Source organism: Glycine max, chromosome 18, assembly GCF_000004515.6.
Source record: "Glycine max cultivar Williams 82 chromosome 18, Glycine_max_v4.0, whole genome shotgun sequence".
In the NCBI taxonomy this organism is placed as follows: Eukaryota; Viridiplantae; Streptophyta; class Magnoliopsida; order Fabales; family Fabaceae; genus Glycine; species Glycine max.
In genome coordinates this window covers 38,065,172-38,084,242 of record NC_038254.2, presented here as the reverse complement: position 1 = coordinate 38,084,242, position 19,071 = coordinate 38,065,172, and positions in this window count along the sequence as shown.

Sequence of the window (19,071 nt, the reverse complement as noted above, 5' to 3'; positions counted from 1 at the left end):
TTCAGAGCAGCTTCTTCTCCAATATTTTTTATGAAGGACTCAGTAATATGGAGAGAAGTATGATAGATGCTGCCAGTGGTGGAGCCCTTGGAGACATGACTCCTGCTGAAGCCAGAAATTTAATTGAGAAGATGGCTTCCAACTCCCAGCAGTTTAGCGCCAGAAATGATGCCATAGTCATTAGAGGAGTGCATGAGGTAGCTACAAACCCATCTGCATCATCTGAAACTAAGAAGCTTGAAGGCAAACTGGATGCATTGGTTAACTTAGTAACCCAGCTGGCCTTGAATCAGAAATTTGTTCCTGTCGCAAGAGTTTGTGGTTTGTGCTCCTCTGCTGACCACCATACAGACCTTTGCCCTTCCATGCAGCAACCTGGAGCAATTGAGCAGCCTGAAGCTTATGCTGCAAACATTTACAATATACCTCCTCAACCTCAGCAGCAAAATCAACCACAGCAGAACAATTATGACCTCTCCAGCAACAGATACAACCCTGGATGGAGGAATCACCCTAACCTCAGATGGTCCAGCCCTCAGCAACAACAACAGCAGCCTGCTCCTTCCTTCCAAAATGCTGCTGACCCAAGCAGACCATACATTCCTCCACCAATCCAACAACAGCAACAGCCCCAGAAACAACCAACAGTTGAGGCCCCTCCACAACCTTCCCTCGAAGAACTTGTGAGGCAAATGACTATGCAGAACATGCAATTTCAGCAAGAGACCAGAGCTTCCATTCAGAGCTTGACTAATCAGATGGGACAATTAGCTACACAATTGAATGAACAACAGTCCCAGAATTCTGAAAAGCTACCTTCTCAAGCTGTCCAAAATCCCAAAAATGTCAGTACCATTTCATTGAGGTCGGGAAAGCAGTGTCAAGGACCTCAACCCGTAGCACCTTCCTCGTCTGCAAATGAACCTGCCAAACTTCACTCTACTCCAGGAAAAGGTGATGACAAAAATTTACCTAACAATTTCTGTGCAGGTGAATCTTCTTCCACAGGTAATTCTGATTTGCAGAAGCAGCACATTCCTCCTCTTCCATTCCCTCCAAGAGCAGTTTCCAACAAAAAAATGGAAGAGGCAGAGAAAGAGATCTTGGAAACGTTTAGAAAAGTAGAGGTAAACATACCTCTGTTGGATGCAATAAAGCAAATTCCAAGATATGCCAAATTCTTGAAGGAGCTGTGCACTAATAAGCGGAAGCTTAAAGGAAGTGAATGGATTAGCATGGGCAGAAATGTCTCCGCATTGATTGGTAAATCTGTTCCTCAAATTCCTGAAAAATGCAAAGATCCAGGTACATTCAGCATACCTTGTATTATAGGGAATAGTAAGTTTGACAATGCCATGCTAGACTTAGGAGCTTCTGCTAGTGTTATGCCTCTGTCTATTTTTAATTCTCTATCTCTAGGTCCCTTACAGTCAACTGATGTGGTAATTCATTTAGCTAATAGAAGTGTTTCCTACCCTGTTGGTTTCATAGAAGATGTCTTAGTTAGAGTTGGTGAACTGATTTTCCTTGTTGATTTTTATATTTTGAATATGGAAGATGGATTTTCTCAAGGATCAGTTCCCATCATTCTAAGCAGACCCTTTATGAAAACTGCTAGAACTAAGATAGATGTTTATGCAGGCACGCTATCCATGGAGTTTGGTGATATAACTGTTCATTTTAATATTCTGGATGCTATGAAATACCCATCTGAAGATCTTTCTGTATTTCGTGCTGAAATAATTGACCATGTTGTTGATGAATACACGACTGATCTTTATTCTAATCTGCATGCCTCTCACTCTTCATGCATTGAGTCTGAAATTGTACTTGATCATATGTCTAAATTTGATGCTGAGAGTGAATCTGAGAGTGATATTGATTGCATGCCTGGTGGTGGTGTTTTACCTCTTGAGATTGATTTTATAGAGTCAGATAGGACTAACCATGTTTCAGGAAGTACACATACCTCTGACTTTCTTTATGAGGTAAAGGCTGAGAAACCATCTCCTTCTACCACTATCCAGTCGACCACACCAGAGTTGAAGCCTCTGCCATCAAATTTAAAATACGCTTACTTGGATGATAGCAAGAGTTTTCCAGTGATTATATTTGCCTCCCTTGCTGATGAGCAAGAGGAGAAGTTGTTGTCAGTTCTCAAGAAACATAAGAAGGCTATAGGCTGGACCTTGGCGGACATTCCTGGTATTAGCCCATCCACATGTATGCATCGAATAAATTTAGAGGATGGAGCTAGACCAGTAAGACAACCACAGAGAAGACTCAACCCGGTGATTCTTGACGTAGTGAAGAAGGAGATAACCAAGCTTTTGCAAGCTGGAATCATTTATCCTATCTCCGACAGCCAATGGGTGAGTCCCGTCCAGGTAGTCCCGAAGAAGACCGGCCTCACAGTGATAAAAAATGAGAAGGAGGAGCTAATTCCTACTCGGGTACAGAACAGTTGGAGAGTCTGCATTGACTATAGGAGGCTGAACCAGGTTACCAAAAAGGACCATTTTCCCCTGCCATTCATTGACCAGATGCTTGAACGCCTGGCAGGTAAATCCCACTACTGTTTCCTTGATGGTTTTTCTGGTTATATGCAAATTACTATTGCTCCTGAGGATCAGGAAAAGACCACATTCACCTGCCCCTTCGGCACTTTTGCTTATAGGAGGATGCCTTTCGGCCTGTGCAATGCCCCTGGTACCTTCCAGCGGTGCATGATTAGTATTTTCAGTGATTTTTTAGAAAATTGCATAGAGGTGTTTATGGATGATTTCACTGTATATGGATCCTTTTTTGATGGTTGTTTGAATAGTTTGGAAAAAGTTTTGAATAGATGCATTGAAACTAACCTTGTTCTAAATTTTGAAAAATGTCATTTTATGGTTGAGCAACGTATAGTTTTAGGCCACATTATTTCCAATAAGGGTATTGAAGTAGATCCTGCAAAAATTTCTGTTATTTCACAATTGCCTTACCCCTCTTGTGTGCGAGAGGTGCGATCTTTTCTTGGTCATGCAGGATTCTACAGGCGCTTTATAAGGGATTTTAGCAAAGTAGCCCTTCCACTGTCCAACTTGTTGCAAAAGGAGGTGGAGTTTGACTTTAATGACAGATGCAAAGAGGCTTTTGATTGCCTCAAAAGAGCGCTGACTACCACCCCCATCATCCAGGCACCCGATTGGATAGCCCCTTTTGAGCTTATGTGTAATGCATCAAACTATGCATTGGGGGCTGTCCTTGCTCAGAAAATTGATAAATTGCCCAGGGTGATATATTATGCTTCTAGGACTTTAGATGCTGCCCAAGCGAATTATACTACTACTGAGAAAGAGCTTTTAGCCATAGTTTTTGCTCTTGAAAAATTTCGATCTTATTTGCTTGGTACCCGCATTATTGTTTACACTGACCATGCAGCTCTAAAGTACTTGTTGAAGAAGGCTGATTCTAAGCCTAGGTTGATCCGATGGATGCTCTGGCTCCAAGAGTTTGACTTGGAGATCCATGATAGGAGCGGAGCACAAAATCTGGTTGTTGATCATTTGAGTCGGATCGAACGTGTATCTGATGCAGATTCACCTATTCGGGATGATTTCCCGGATGATCATTTGTATATACTGTATAGTATTTCTGACTCTCTTTCTACTCCCTGGTTTGCTAACATTGTCAATTATTTAGTTGCTTCTATTTTTCCTCCCTTAGCATCTAAGGCCCAAAAAGATAAAATTAAAAATGATGCTAAGCATTTTATTTAGGATGACCCCTACTTGTGGAAATTGTGCAGTGATCAGGTCATTAGACGGTGCATTCCAGATCATGAGACTGACTCAGTCCTGCAGTTCTGTCATTCTTGCGCACCGGGAGGTCATCTGGGTGTTCAAAGGACAACTCGCAAAGTGCTTGATTGTGGTTTTTATTGGCCCACCATCTTTAAAGATGCGTGGAAGATCTGCAGCACTTGTGAGCAGTGTCAGAGAGCAGGAAATACACTTACATGGCGACAACAAATGCCTCAGCAACCTATGCTATTTTGTGAGGTGTTTGATGTCTGGGGTATAGATTTCATGGGCCCTTTTCCTGTCTCTTTTGGTTATTTTTACATTCTCCTTGCAGTTGACTATGTTTCAAAATGGGTGGAAGCCAAACCCACTAGAACTAATGATGCTAAAGTTGTTGCAGATTTTGTCAGGTCTAATCTGTTCTGCAGGTTTGGAGTACCTAAAGCAATTGTTAGTGATCAAGGAACCCATTTTTGCAACAGAACAATGCATGCCCTGCTTAAAAAGTACGGGGTGGTACACAGGGTATCCACACCATACCATCCCCAGACCAATGGACAGGCAGAAATTTCTAACAGGGAAATCAAGAGAATTCTAGAGAAGATTGTGCAGCCAAGCAGGAAAGATTGGAGTACCAGACTTGATGATGCTCTCTGGGCTCATCGGACTGCCTACAAAGCACCCATAGGAATGTCTCCTTATCGGGTTGTCTTTGGAAAGGCATGTCATCTTCCAATGGAAATTGAGCACAAAGCATACTGGGCAGTGAAGACTTGCAACTTCTCTATGGATCAAGCTAGTGACGAAAGGAAGTTGCAACTGAGTGAGTTAGATGAAATCCGTCTAGAAGCCTACAAGAATGCCAAGTTCTACAAAGAAAAGACCAAGAAGTTCCATGATAGCATGATAGTTAAAAAGGACTTCATGGTTGGGCAAAAAGTGCTATTGTATAATTCTAGGCTTGGACTCATGAGTGGTAAGTTGAGGTCTAAGTGGATTGGTCCTTTTGTTGTTACTAATGTTTTTCCTTATGGTACAGTTGAGATCAAAAGCGACTCCACAAACAAGAGCTTCAAGGTCAACGGACATCGACTTAAGTCATTCCTCACGAACCCTTCTTTAGTGGACGTAGTGGTGGAAGAGACTTCCTTACTCCACCCTACTCTTCCTCCACCATGACTTAGGGAGTTTTTCTTTTCCTATCTCCTTCTTTGCTTTCACTACACTTGTCTGATTCTATTTGATGATTTAATTGTTTTTAATCTTTTAATTGCGCTACATTGAGGACAATGTGTTGTTTAAGTATGGGGGGAGTGTTCTTTGGTTTTGCTAGTTTTGTTGGTTTTGTTAATTTGTTAATGTTGTTAGTTTCGTCGGATTTTTAGTTTAATATTTTGGGTTAATTTTGTATGCATGTACGACTTTTGCATGTTTTTCTTTGAATTATAGGATATGTTCAAGAAATGGGTAATTGTTTTGAAAATAAAAGTTCTTGACATTTTGTGACTTGAAATCCTTGATTCTCCTCTACATGTCATGATAGTTTTGAAAGCTCAATTTGAAAGTGATGAGTTTACCTTTGTGAGAATTTGAGCCATCCTTAAAGGAGCACTCAAATCGGGTGTATTTACCCCCAAGGCCTACACTCCGAAGAGTCCGTCAGGGCCTCTCCCTCCTAATTTAGGTCCAACCCAGAAAACATTTTAGCACACAGACTCTATCTATGAACTATACAAAACACACGACTCCTCAATTGTTCTCAAAATAATTTTATCTCATTGCGCTTGTGTTTAAACTCGTCGGGTCCCCATAGTGGTTCCCATCACAATACTCGTCGCGCATTAATTCGTCGCCCTCAAAGGGTCTTAGCATTAACTCGTCGCCCTTAAAGGGTCTTAGCATTAACTCGTCGCCCTTAAAGGGTCTTAGTGATGTGCCATCATTTTCTTCTATTTTCTAAACCCTTTTTGCACCATTTTAATTACTGATTGGTCTTAATTGTCAATTAATTAGGCAGTTTTATTATTTGGGCTCATTTAGCTAATTTGATGTTTTTAATCTAATTTCAGAAATTAATGAAACATTGGGCTTAATCCGGATTTTGGTTGTAGACTTGAAGAGGGCAAATAAAGCAGCGCTTACCTTAGTTAATTTCTAATTAGGAAATTTTGCAATTTTATTTTATGTTGTTCAGTGTTTATTTCGTTTTGGGCCAGAGTATTGTAATAGGGCCCAGTGACTTTGAGTGACTCTTTTTAAAAAGTGGCCTTGGGATTTGTGCAAGGCTATTCTGTTATGCTATTCATTATTCAAAGCTTTTGTTTTAGGGTTTTCGTTTTTCTGCTTTGATGCTTCTGAGTTCGTAATGCAATTTTACGTTTTCTGCTTCTAATTACAATTTCGTTCTTGCTTCTTCTTCTACTCTCATTTACGTTTCTGTTCCATTTTACATTTCTGTTCGTTTACGTTTCTGTTCATTTACGTTTCTGCTTCATGTTTCAATTGCGTTTTCTGTTTGAATCCATGGAAGGCTAGATTTTCTGGTGTTGTTTCCTTTTGAGGACGAAGCCCAACTCTCTTTGAGGTTTCGCTTGCAATGTGGTTTCCTGGTAGTTCTCCCTTCACCAGTATCCCAAATTCGTGAATATTAATCAGTGCACGCTTCGTGTTCGATTAATTGCCTCTGAGCCTAACTTGCGTTCATGCTTAATGGACGAAGGGCTAACTGGTGTATATGGTGCCTAATCACGTATTGAAAACCCTAAGTTGATTTTTGCTTAGTAAATTGAAATAGGGTTGGATTAAGTGGTTGACTGTTAGGGACGAATTCTCCATAACCCAGGATAAGAGAATGGCTTCTGAATCAGAGGAAACAACCCGTTTTTAATATTAGTAGTTTCGTATTCCAGTTTACTTGTTCTGCTCTTTAATCACAAAACAAACAAACCCCCCCCCCCAATCGTTACTGACACTGTTACTGCAAGTATATTATGAACATTTGGTTTGTCACTGCTCGTTGGGAAACGATCTAGGATCACTTCCTAGTTACTGCATTTTCATGTTTATTTGATTCGGGTACGGCCTCGATCACTTAGCATTAACTCGTCACCCTTGAAGGGTCTTATAGTTGTGTGATTGTACAATTCATAGCTCACAACTCAATGTACACAACATCTCAATGCACTAATATATTACGAGTCAATACATACTCAATTTATCACATATATTCGGTCTCAATCACAATGGTATAATCCCAAAATAGTGTGTTATCACACCTCATGAATCATACATACTTTACCTATGAACTATACAATACACACAACTACTTAATTGTTTTCAAAATCATTTTAACTCGTCGCGCTTGTGATTAAACTCGTTGGGTTCCCACAGTGGATCCCATCACAATACTCGTCGCCCTTAAAGGGTCTTACAATTGTGTGATTGCACAGTTCATAGCTCACAACTCGATACACACATCTCATCTCAATACACATTTATTTCACCATTCATCACAGGTTTAATTTATCACATACTCACAATTTGAATCACCATTTCATAATCTCAACATAACAATTTATATAAAAGGTTTATCACAACATGGGGAGTAAAACCCCTCAAATAATTTTACACAATTATATCAAAATCAATTAATCAAAATCATGGGTCAAAACACAAAAACATGAAAAGCACTCAAGTTTATCAATCAATTCTCATCTCATCAGAACATCAATTGGTACGTAAAACACAACAATATTGTATTTATAATTGTAAAGGAAAAATTATAATTCAATAAACATCCCAAAATAAACTTCAATTTAATCCTCTAAGGTTCCCTACACATGTTCATTCTAACCCCAATTGCAATAAAATCATCCCTTACCTCTAAAGGGCTCACATGTGTATTGTGACAGCAATAGTGGCATCTCTAGCGGTTTCTTGAGATTCCTCAAGTTTTTCCTACTCTGATAGGGTTCCCAAACGTTAGAGAGAAGGAGAAGGGATTAAAGCTTCCATTCCACTGTCTACGTGCGATGAGTATTTCTCCTTTCACAGATATTACTTTACGAATCCCAACGGTGAAGATGTGCAAAAGTGAATTGCGAACCACATATCAAAATTTCACAACAATCAAATGGTTAACGAATCTGGGGTCGTAGTTTTACTGAGACAGTTTTGGATTTCTATAGGAAAAGAAAAAGCTACGATGCAAAGGATATTTCTCTCAACTCCGACATGTTTTCATAATTCCCAATAGTGAGAATGTTCAAAAATGGGTTCCAAACCTGGTACTCAAATTTCCCGATGATCCAACGACGAATATGCCCAAGATCATCTTTTTTCTAGAACAGGTTTGGTGGTATGCGGGAAAAGAGAGGGTTTTGGGAGGAAGAGAAGGGAAAACGAAATTGAGAGGAAGATGAGGCTTAGAAGCTATCATCAGTCTTAAAACTGACCTAACATGTCTCTAATTATAGCTAGGGTACTCACAACCTATTATTTACTCTATTTATTTATTTTTATTATTTTATAAAAAGTAACTCTACTTTATTTCCTATCAAATAAATAAATCAAATATATTTTTTTTCTTCAAATCATTATTTTAATACAACTATTTCTCTTTATTTAATTAATTATAAAAACCTCACCATTTTCTAAAATGTTATTTTTTTTACTAAAAAAACCTTTTTAATTTATTTACGAAAAATGGGATGTTACAGGTTCACTCTCTTTCTCTAGAGAAACTACTCTAGTAATCTAATTCAACCTGAATTAGATTTCCACTATGCATTTTGAATTTTTACAATCAATCTTAGATCCTATCTAGAAAAATAGACTTAGGCACCCAATCCTAGGGTCCTTTGTGAATGAAAACCTAAGACACACCTACCTTTAGCTCAAATTAGAAAACCTTATTCTAGCATGCTTTCATAAACTCATGCATATGCTACAACAAAGTGTAAAAAACAAATGAAAACTTGAGTCAAGGAGAGACACAACCTGATCATTCAAATGCAAGAACTAAAACTTGATTGAATTGATCTCACAAGATGTTAACAACTCACTTTAACCATGAACACTTTAGAAACAAAGACTAGAGTGTGTGGGTCGCAAAATCTCTTTCTTTTACCTTTGTTATGTTATTGAAAGTGAGAACACAAGGTGGTTATTTATAGATAAAATAATTATAACCATCTATAATCGATTAAATTGCCAAAGTAATTGATTATTTCAAAGAAGTAATCAATTAGATTATCATTTTAATAGATTAAAGTGTTCTTCCCAAAACCTGGAAAACGTTCAAGAGCAATGTAATTGATTAGATTCTTGATTTAATCGATTAAAGTGATGTTGATCACTCTTGGCAACATTTTAAAGAATGATGTAATTGATGACGATCACCTAGTAATCAATTAAAGCAGAGACTCATGAAAACCAGACATGGTCTCAACAAAATTGTGTAATCAGTTATAGATAACTGGTAATCGATTAAAGCAGAGACTCGTGAAAACCAGGCATGGTCTCAACAAAATTGTGTAATCGATTACATATAATTGGTAATCAATTAAACTAGAACAATGATCTCTCTACAAGCTTCTCAAAGAACTTGCGTAATCGATTACGGATAGTTGGTAATCGATTAAAACGGAGAGTTTATGGTCTAACGAAGTTTCTAACTTTAGAAACAATCTCCCTACCTTTACATGATGATGCATGATGTACATATGGATAGATTAAGACTAAGATGCAACAATCAATACAAATGCCACTCAATGAATAGGGCATGTAAAAAGACAAAACTCTTCAAGCTTCAAAGCTTAATATTCATGTTGCTCCCCCTATCTCTAACACCTTATACCCTTATGAAAGAAGATTTTTTTAAAAATGATGTTGAAAATTTACATTCAACAATGGTTTTCATAAAAATGATGTTGAAAAGTTACATTCAAAGACGATTTTCAAAGAACTGATGTTGAGACTTGGCACTTATTTGCAAAAATGCAACTGTGTTTACTTCAACGATGTTTTTCTATAAACCGATGTTGTTGCAACATTGTAGAAAGATTTTTTTTTCTAGTAGTGTTAGTGTGGTAACAATAAAGGAAGAATCTTAGGAATGGGAAGTATCTGAAACTCTACACATGTAAGCATTGAAATTGTTAAAAGATAGGAAAAACAAATGATAGAAGAAGAGAGATCACACAATAGCGAAAGTTTTATTGTGAATTACAAAAATAATAGATACAATGAAGATTTTGGGTTCAGAAGCTCTCTTTAACTGGCTTTGAACCCTGCTAACAAACTCCTCTTATAGAAGCATACAAACATAACAGAATAACCGAAAAATAGTGACAACACAAAACATAGCCAATGAACCATCTAAATTCTCATGCTTTTATCTTTTAAATTCTTTTAATTTTAGGTTTTTGATGTTAAAATCATATTTTCTACCACCTCTGGACCTAATTGTAAGCAACCAAAATATATTTTTAGACTGAAATATAAGCATATTTTAACTACTTTGACCCTATTTAATGATATAAATCATCCCAAAAATACCCTTCAATTAATTGTGATTATAATTTCAAAAACTCTTTTTTATTCTTAATATCAAGTTTCAATGAAGGAAATTTTAGAAAAAAAGATTATTTTTTAAATGTCATTAGAAGAAAATGATATTAACCAACTTTCTTAATCCTTGTGTAAGTTAGTTAAATTTGCTTATATTTATGTCTAATGGTTGTACAATCTTCTTAATCAATTATTTGGCTAAAAAATATTTTTATTTCTCTAAACTTAGATTCATAGCCAGAGAAAATCGATTTTTTCCTAAAAAATTGAATTTTAAATTTTCATTACTCTCGCCAACACCTTAAAGACGAGAATTTTGCACCAGAGCCCCACACCAATCTGACTTAACTCTCTGCCAATATGGTTGAACCCAACTTATGCACACTAACTCCATCCGCGCAACAATATTTTTGTTGTACCCACCAAATAGAGCCTTAGGAAGAAAATCATGTAACATCACCTTACACACACCATGTTAAAACACACTGAAATCAATTGAACAAAACAATGTATGTTTTGCTAAACTTTTTATCATTATTATTTAAATCTATAAATTCATGAATTCCTTTATAATTTTTTAAATTCTTGTGATATAAATACATTAAAATTCAAACAATGAAATCTTTATTATAAAAGTGTTTTATAGAAAATCTTATAAGTCATTACATTTTTACACAATCTTTTAAAATTTATAAGACTTTTTTTTTTATCGAAATAGTCTTTTAATATTTCAATTTAATACATCCTCTAAATATAACTCTCTATTACATGTGTATCATGTGAATTTCATTTATTTTTCTAAAACCATGAAAATGGAAGAAATTGAAAGGATATTAACCAATTTATACCGCATGGTTCTACACGTCTATGAAAGACATACATTGTAAAGTTAAAAATACAATAAAAATTAAATCATAACAAGATGACTTCTAGGGTGAGGGACTACATATTGTTAGACATGTGGCCTAAAAAATCTTAAGAAGAGGTGAATTAATTTCCCACTAACAAACTTTTAACCCCCTTCTAAAAGAAGAGATAAGCTCAGAATGCAGAAGAATCAGCAATCAATTTAATAATGTTCTTTAAACATGCAAGACAAAATTGATTGCAATAAAATGAATGAGATAAGGGAAGAGATAATGCAAACACAGTTTTTATACTAGTTCGGCAAAGTCTGTGCCTACGTTCAGTACTCGAGCAACCCACTTGAGATTTTCCACTCCCTTTGTAAAAATCTATTTACAAAGTCTGGACCATACAGGGACAACCCATCCCTTGTGTTCAAGAATCCTTACAACTTAAGAGACCCTCAATCCCTTAATCAATCTCTTCGAATGAGAAGAAAGAAAGAAGAATTCTCTCTTGAAGAGAAGGATATTACAATTGAAGTCCATGGAGAAACCCTTAATGGATTTGCAAGTGTTTGCCCAAGAGTTTCTTTTGAGAGAGCATTTGGCACTGAAGTTCTCTTGGAATATCTCTCTCATACATTTTGTGTCCCAAGTCACCTATTTATAGGCCTTTGATGACCATTCAAAAATCTCTTGAATAGATGTGACTCTCAGGAGTTATTTTCTGAAGAGTTGTGACTCTTGGGAGTTATTTTCTAAATTTTTGAATTTTTGAATTCTTGACTTGGATCAAACTTGAGAAGCGCTTATCTTTGGCATCATCAAAATCATGTATACATACATTCACATTCTCCCCCTTTTTTATGATGAAAATCAAGTGATTTCTTTTCGACATCATCAAAACAATGCATGATCCATATTCTCTTCCTTTTTTATGATGACGCTCGTTATCCAAGGCTTGATCTTTTTGGCATCATCAAAATCTTCATGATTTACATTCTCCCCCTTTTTGATGATGACAACCACGTGTAGGTTAAAAGCAACAACAACAAAAAAAATATCCATTTGTATATAGTTTTACTTTCCCTTTGTTTTGCAATGATTGCTTATATGAGACAGTTGAAGATTTCATGTATAAAAAGCTGTCTCATAAAGATTTCATATATCTTTTATCTATCTCTCCCCCTTTGTCAACATCAAAAACAAATAGAGAGGAGAAAAATATTACCACTTGTTGCAATGTATGAGAATCAAGTGATACCAAAAGGCATTAAAACAAACTATTTTGCACCCACAAAAATACATATCCAGTATAAAACAATCAATATATAATAATAATAAATCGTCAAAAGTAATCTATAATCAACATAACCTTTAAACATAATCATCAAAATCAATCATCAAAGACAATCATAATAACTCTCAAACACAATCATCATAGACAATCAATCATCAAACATTTCAAATCAAATTAATTAAATTAACAAATCAACTAACTATGCACAATAATTTATTTTCCAAAAAAAAAATTCAAATTTCAAATTTCAATTTCAAATTTTAAATTTCAACTTTCAAATTCCAACTTCCATTTTCAACTTTCAACTTCCAATAACTTCCACTTCCAACTTCCAAATTTTAATTTCAAATTTCAAATTTAATTTTTTTCAAATTCAAATTTCAAATTCAAAATTTCTTTTTCTAAATTTGAAATAGTTTTCTTAAAATATGAAACTAATTTGAAAAGTTTAATAGATTAGACAATCAAAAACTCAATAAAAAAAATAATAAAAAACAATCAAAACTCAATCAAGAACAATAAAAAAAAATCACAATATTAATCAAGCAAAAACAAGCACAATAACACATCAATCAAAAACATAATCAAACACAATCAATCAAACACACAATCAAAAGCAATCAACAAAACACAATAAAAAACAATTATTAAAGACAATCATCAAATACAATCAAACACACAATCAAAAGCAATCATCAAAACACAATAAAAAACAATTATCAAAGACAATCTAAACTCAAGTAGAAAACAAGCATCAAAAGTAATTAATAAAAAACAAGTGACCTGTTGGTATCATTTGATATCACTTGTTGGGCTTGTTGATCAAGTGACCTTTGTTGTCTCCATAAATCACATATTCACTTTTCTTGGGGAAAAATGTGGCCTTTGTTTGTTGTCTTCATAAATCACATATCCACTTATTTTGGGGAGAAATATGAATAAACTTTGATGCATGCCATGTGTTTGGAGAAATTGCTATCAATGTATCGACTTTGCTCTTCTCCGTTTTCATAATCTTTCATCATGATACCTAGACTTGTGATTTTATTCTTTGAATCACTTGAAGAATTTATGACATTATCTTCCCAAGTGATGTATCCTTTCTTTTCTTTCTTCTCTTTGAAATTCCTCTTGTCAGATTTTTCATTCTTCTTTTGAAGAAAGGACAATTGAATCTCATGTGCCCAGATTGATCGCATTCAGCATTTTGGGGCTAAGGATGAATCTTCTTCTTTCTTGTTTCATCATCATCTTGTTTCTTCTCTAGTTTTTTTTATGTAGTTTCATTTCTCTCTACCATTGTGGGAATAAAGGAATCAAATTCAATGGCTTCCCATATCTTTAAATCTATGGCTTCTTTAAAGATCTGCATTCGAGTTTTCCAATAATGATAACCCTCACCATTGAACATAAGTTAGATGAGGCCATATCTATTCTTGAAGTTTTTAAACTTTATACAAGAATCCTGCTCTGATACCACTTGTTAGACATGTGGCCTCAAAAATCTTAAGAAGAGGTGAATTAATTTCCCACTAACAAACTTTTAACCCCCTTCTAAAAGAAGAGATAGGCTCAGAATGCATAAGAAGTAGCAATCAATTTAATAATGTTCTTTAAACATGCAAGACAAAATTGATTGCAATAAAATAAATGAGATAAGGGAAGAGAGAATGCAAACACAGTTTTTATACTGGTTCGGCAAAGTCTATGCCTACGTCTAGTACTCAAGCAACCCACTTGAGATTTTTCACTCCCTTTGTAAAAATCCGTTTACAAAGTCTAAACCACACAAAGACAACCCATCCCTTGTGTTCAAGAATCCTTACAACTTAAGAGACCCTCAATCCCTTAATCAATCTCTTCGAATGAGAAGAAAGAAAGAAGAATTCTCTCTTGAAGAGAAGGATATTACAATTGAAGTTCATGGAGAAACCCTTAATGGATTTGCAAGTGTTTGCCCAAGAGTTTCTTTTGAGAGAGCATTTGGCAATGAAGTTCTCTTAGAATATCTCTCTCATACATTTTGTGTCCCAAGTCACCTATTTATAGTCCTTTGATGACCATTCAAAAATCTCTTGAACAGATGTGACTCTCAGGAGTTATTTTCTGAAGAGTTGTGACTCTTGGGAGTTATTTTCTGAATTTCTGAATTCTTGACTTGGATCAAACTTGAGAAGCGCTTATCTTTGGTATCATCAAAATTATGTATACATACATTCACACATATGAGTGTGGAGCATACAATACGAGTCATTTTTCATTAACGACTACATATGATTATGGAGTATTGTGGAGATACTACACAAGAATAGATTTAAAAAAAACGAGAGTAGTTTGGTCGGTCGCCATTATTTCTCCCTTGTTGCTTCTATCTCTTTTTCCTATTCACTGAAGCTTCGTTAGTACAAATTTTTCCTCCTTGTGGCTGTAACTTCATCTCTACTGAGAACAAAACATTGAGCTGCTAAACCATAGAATATCAACATGGCATATTATAGAGCTTTCACAAAAATGCCAATCCATTAAAGAATACAAATAAATTCAATTTTTTTAATTAGAAAAGGAAAAGAAATATTAGAATGTTACAAACCACCATTAAGAAATTGAAAAAGTGAAAGACTTGTGTGGTGCACTAAGCAAAGACACACTAATTCTAAACGAGAGCAAGAAAACATTGAGTTCATGTTGTGATGCACTACAATTTGTAGAAGATAGAGCAAACGTAGTCACCGATGCGGTAAACCTGATCTTCTTATCATTGCAAAAGGTGATCCAAAGGGGGATGGATTCAGAGGGCGATACAAACACAGACCATGAGTGGCACAGACATAAATCACATTAGACACAAATCCACATGTGGTTGCATTAGGTCTCAAAGAAGGTGTCGATCACTACAAATCAAAAGCACGATGGTGCGAAAAAGGAGGATGCTAACGATGAGGACGATTCTTAGGTTGTAATTGGTTGTCGGAGAAAGGAATGATAGGTTGGGGTTTGAAATGGAAGAAACATGGGAGAAAGAATTATGAAAGGTGTCGAAGGTTTTTTTTATCCTAGCATGTCTATCCCTATGGTAGACTCACACTTATCTTAACCATTTATTATAAAAGTTCATATCTAACAAATCATTTTTGATTCACATGGTGTAGGACCTTTATGCTAATAAGGAATGATTGGCCCATTTGGGTCACTTTTACAAACTTCTTACCAAAATTGGTTCATTCTAAAACAAATTACTGACATGAGTTTGTTTTTGACTTATAAAAAGGTGCAACAACTATTTTGATTTATTGTTTTATTGCCACATATTTTTGGCTAACAAAATTGAGAAAGACTTCCACATAATCCAGCAATTTACAATTGCTAGTTCAAGACTATCAAGTTAGTTGCATTTTGTTAGATAGTTGAGACTAATGATGCTCCATGAAACAACAAAAACACATAGTGGGTAGAAGGAATAAACAAACAACAACCTTGAACTGCTGGTTCAAGTAATGTGCACCACATGTCTTGGCCAAATATAAAACAACAACATCAATTAGTTGGTTACGTAACAACAAATATGTTTTGCTGGTCACTATTCACTTGATGTGATGAAACAACAAATTCATTTTGTTGTTCACCCATGCACTATCTCATTATAGCAAGAGCCCACTCGAAACAACAATTCATTCTATTGCAACATGTGTTTGTCTTGTTGCACCAAGAGCTCACTTGCCGTGTCCCGTTGATGCCAAATGCCTCACACCAAGAGCTCACTTGCCATGTCCCATTGATGTAGAAGTCCCCATGAAAATAACTTTGATCCAACAAATGTAATATGCTGACTACCCAAGTTAAAATAATTTTTTTTACTCATGTTAAATAATGAAACTCGAACTCTGTTCTTTTCATTTATGTTCTTTCACTTTCTTTCTTTGTACTTGGATACTTTGGGGCATTTCAAATTGGTGGGCTCTCTTTGCACCAACTACTCAAATTTTGCTAATTTCTAAAATTTGGAAGTCAGTTACATGTTTTATAGTTCTTACAGTATCCTTATTTGAAATATTGCTTTAAAATTTTTTGTACATGGAATATTGTTATATTAATTGAGTTATAAGTGATTTTAGTATGTGTATAATATATTTTTTTTGTACATAATTTTTTTTTTTCGTAAGTTGATCTTTTGTAACTTTCATTACTAAATTTTTTTCTTAAAAACTTAAACTGAATAATAATTAAAAAAAATTGTGATTATATAATTCTTTGATCATGTAAAGTTTAATTTTTTAAGTTTTGTATTTTAATTTTTAAGTCGTAAATTAAAAATTGTGTAGTCTTTATGTTATTGTAGTTAAATTTTTTGTAATTATATAGTTTATTCTTATTGTAGAATTTAATTTTCAATTTTTGTATTTAAATTATAAATTCATAAATTGAAAATTGTCTAATCTTTTTGTTATTGTAGTTAATTTTTTTGGTGATTATATAATATTGATAGCAGTCCGACAGTTTCTTCTTCACAATCTTCACTAAGCAACATCCATTTTGGACCTATATTCAGTGATATCTAATGGATGCAACATCCATTTTGGACCTATAGACAAATGATATCTAATGGATGCAAGAAAAGCATATCTCAACATATTTGGAAAATAAAATAGAGTTAAACTTGCAAATACATAATTAATAATATTTAACAAAACTAAAGTGTACAAAATCGCATACAATATATCAAAATTAAAAAAATACACTTTTATTGAAAATCATTTAAAAGATATATTACATAAATCTTCACAAAATAGACATAATCATATAACAGAAAAACACAAACTACATATTCATCTAGTTATACAAATGCATAACATCTATATCTTAACATATAAAAAATGAATTGGTAAGAAAATACTCTACCCTTTGATGTATTTGTTGAATGTGTGAAGAAAACTCGAAGGAAGCTATATTTATAGTTACAAATCACGTTAATGCAAATTGTTGTTTCGATGGTAAGTATAGTGTTATTTTCACGTGATTGTACTTGAACCAATATTGATTCATATATTCTATAAATTTTTATTGCTGACTCGTGTTGCAAGCACATGAACTAATGATCGTGGATTGTTGTATCAAGAAACTAGCCATTTCAAATTGCTAAACTGCTCATAATGACATGATGAACCAACAATTTTGAATTGTTACTTTCTTTTGACGTGACTAAAGTACCTGGAACACACTAGAATTGGGGGGGGGGGGGGGGATGAATTGTGATAGATAAAAAATTTGCCTTTCGAAAACTTTGAAAGCTTTTCTTAAACAGATGTCAATGAAGGACGGGTTTCGTCCAAGGGGTTCAAAATCACTATGTCTAAAAACCAGTTTACAAAACTTGGACACAATAAGTATAGAAGTAAACTATAGAAAGGAACTAGTTATATAGAAGTAGTATAGAAAACACAAAGGTTTTATATTGGTTCATCCCAACTCTTTGGTTACGTCTAATTCTCCTTCAAAACTTAAAGGGTTCCACTAATCAAAACTTGGATTACAACCACATATTCTCTATGCCACTTTTGGCTACAACGAGTCTAGGCCACTTTAGGCACTACCCTTGATCTCCCTTTGAGATTAAGACCCAAGTATTTTTTGTCACGGAGTTACTTCTAACTTTCATAAACAATAGATGTTTGATAGAATATGTATTCTAATCACTCAAAAAACACAATGGAAACTTGCTAACTTAGTAGAGCTAAGGTTCACACAATTCGCTCAAGTTTCTTTCATCCAATTAAACTGACAACGTTATAACACTTTGTTCATTTTGACTCAGATGATTCTCTAGTGATTCAACAACTTCATCACGAACATTTTCAAGCTTTATATAGACTTTAGAGCTTCGATCTGTTGAGAGATCCCAACTAGTCGTTGTCTAACAGCTTGGGCGCTTTACACATGGACATTACTGTGTAGAGTGTGAGGACCATAAGCATCTTCTGTCGCGTATCTTCAAAGAAGTACATCTAGCCAGTGTCACCTTGTGCTCAAAGCTGACTTTTAGTGTACAATTCAAATACGACGTTAATAGCACAAGACAAAAGGAATAAAAAATGTCAAGACAATACAAAACTTCCCTCTTGTGCATTATGGCAAGGATTGTTTATTGAACCATGCACATTACTTTTGATGATAACACTTTGTTATTGAGGATCAAGTAACAGTTCCATTGCCTTTGGACTATGAGCGAAGTGCTAAAACACTTTTCTTCTTGGGAATGGATGCTGAGGCAGTATTGTCCAATGATTGATATTTTAGCTATCGTCCATAGTCTTTCTCATTATGCTTTTTGCTTGTATATCATAGAGATAGATAAACTTGTAGCTTAAGCATGAAAGTAACACATTAAATTTATTCTTTGTTAACATCAAGACTTTAGAGACTTAACTGTTTGGTACAATCCAATGTGACTTGGACGCCACCAGACTTAATAAGGACAAACCAATAATTTCAAATTGCTACTTCCTTTTAACGTGACAAACCAGGAATTTTGAATTGCTACCTCCTTTAAAGTGATCATTCAACAAGTCCA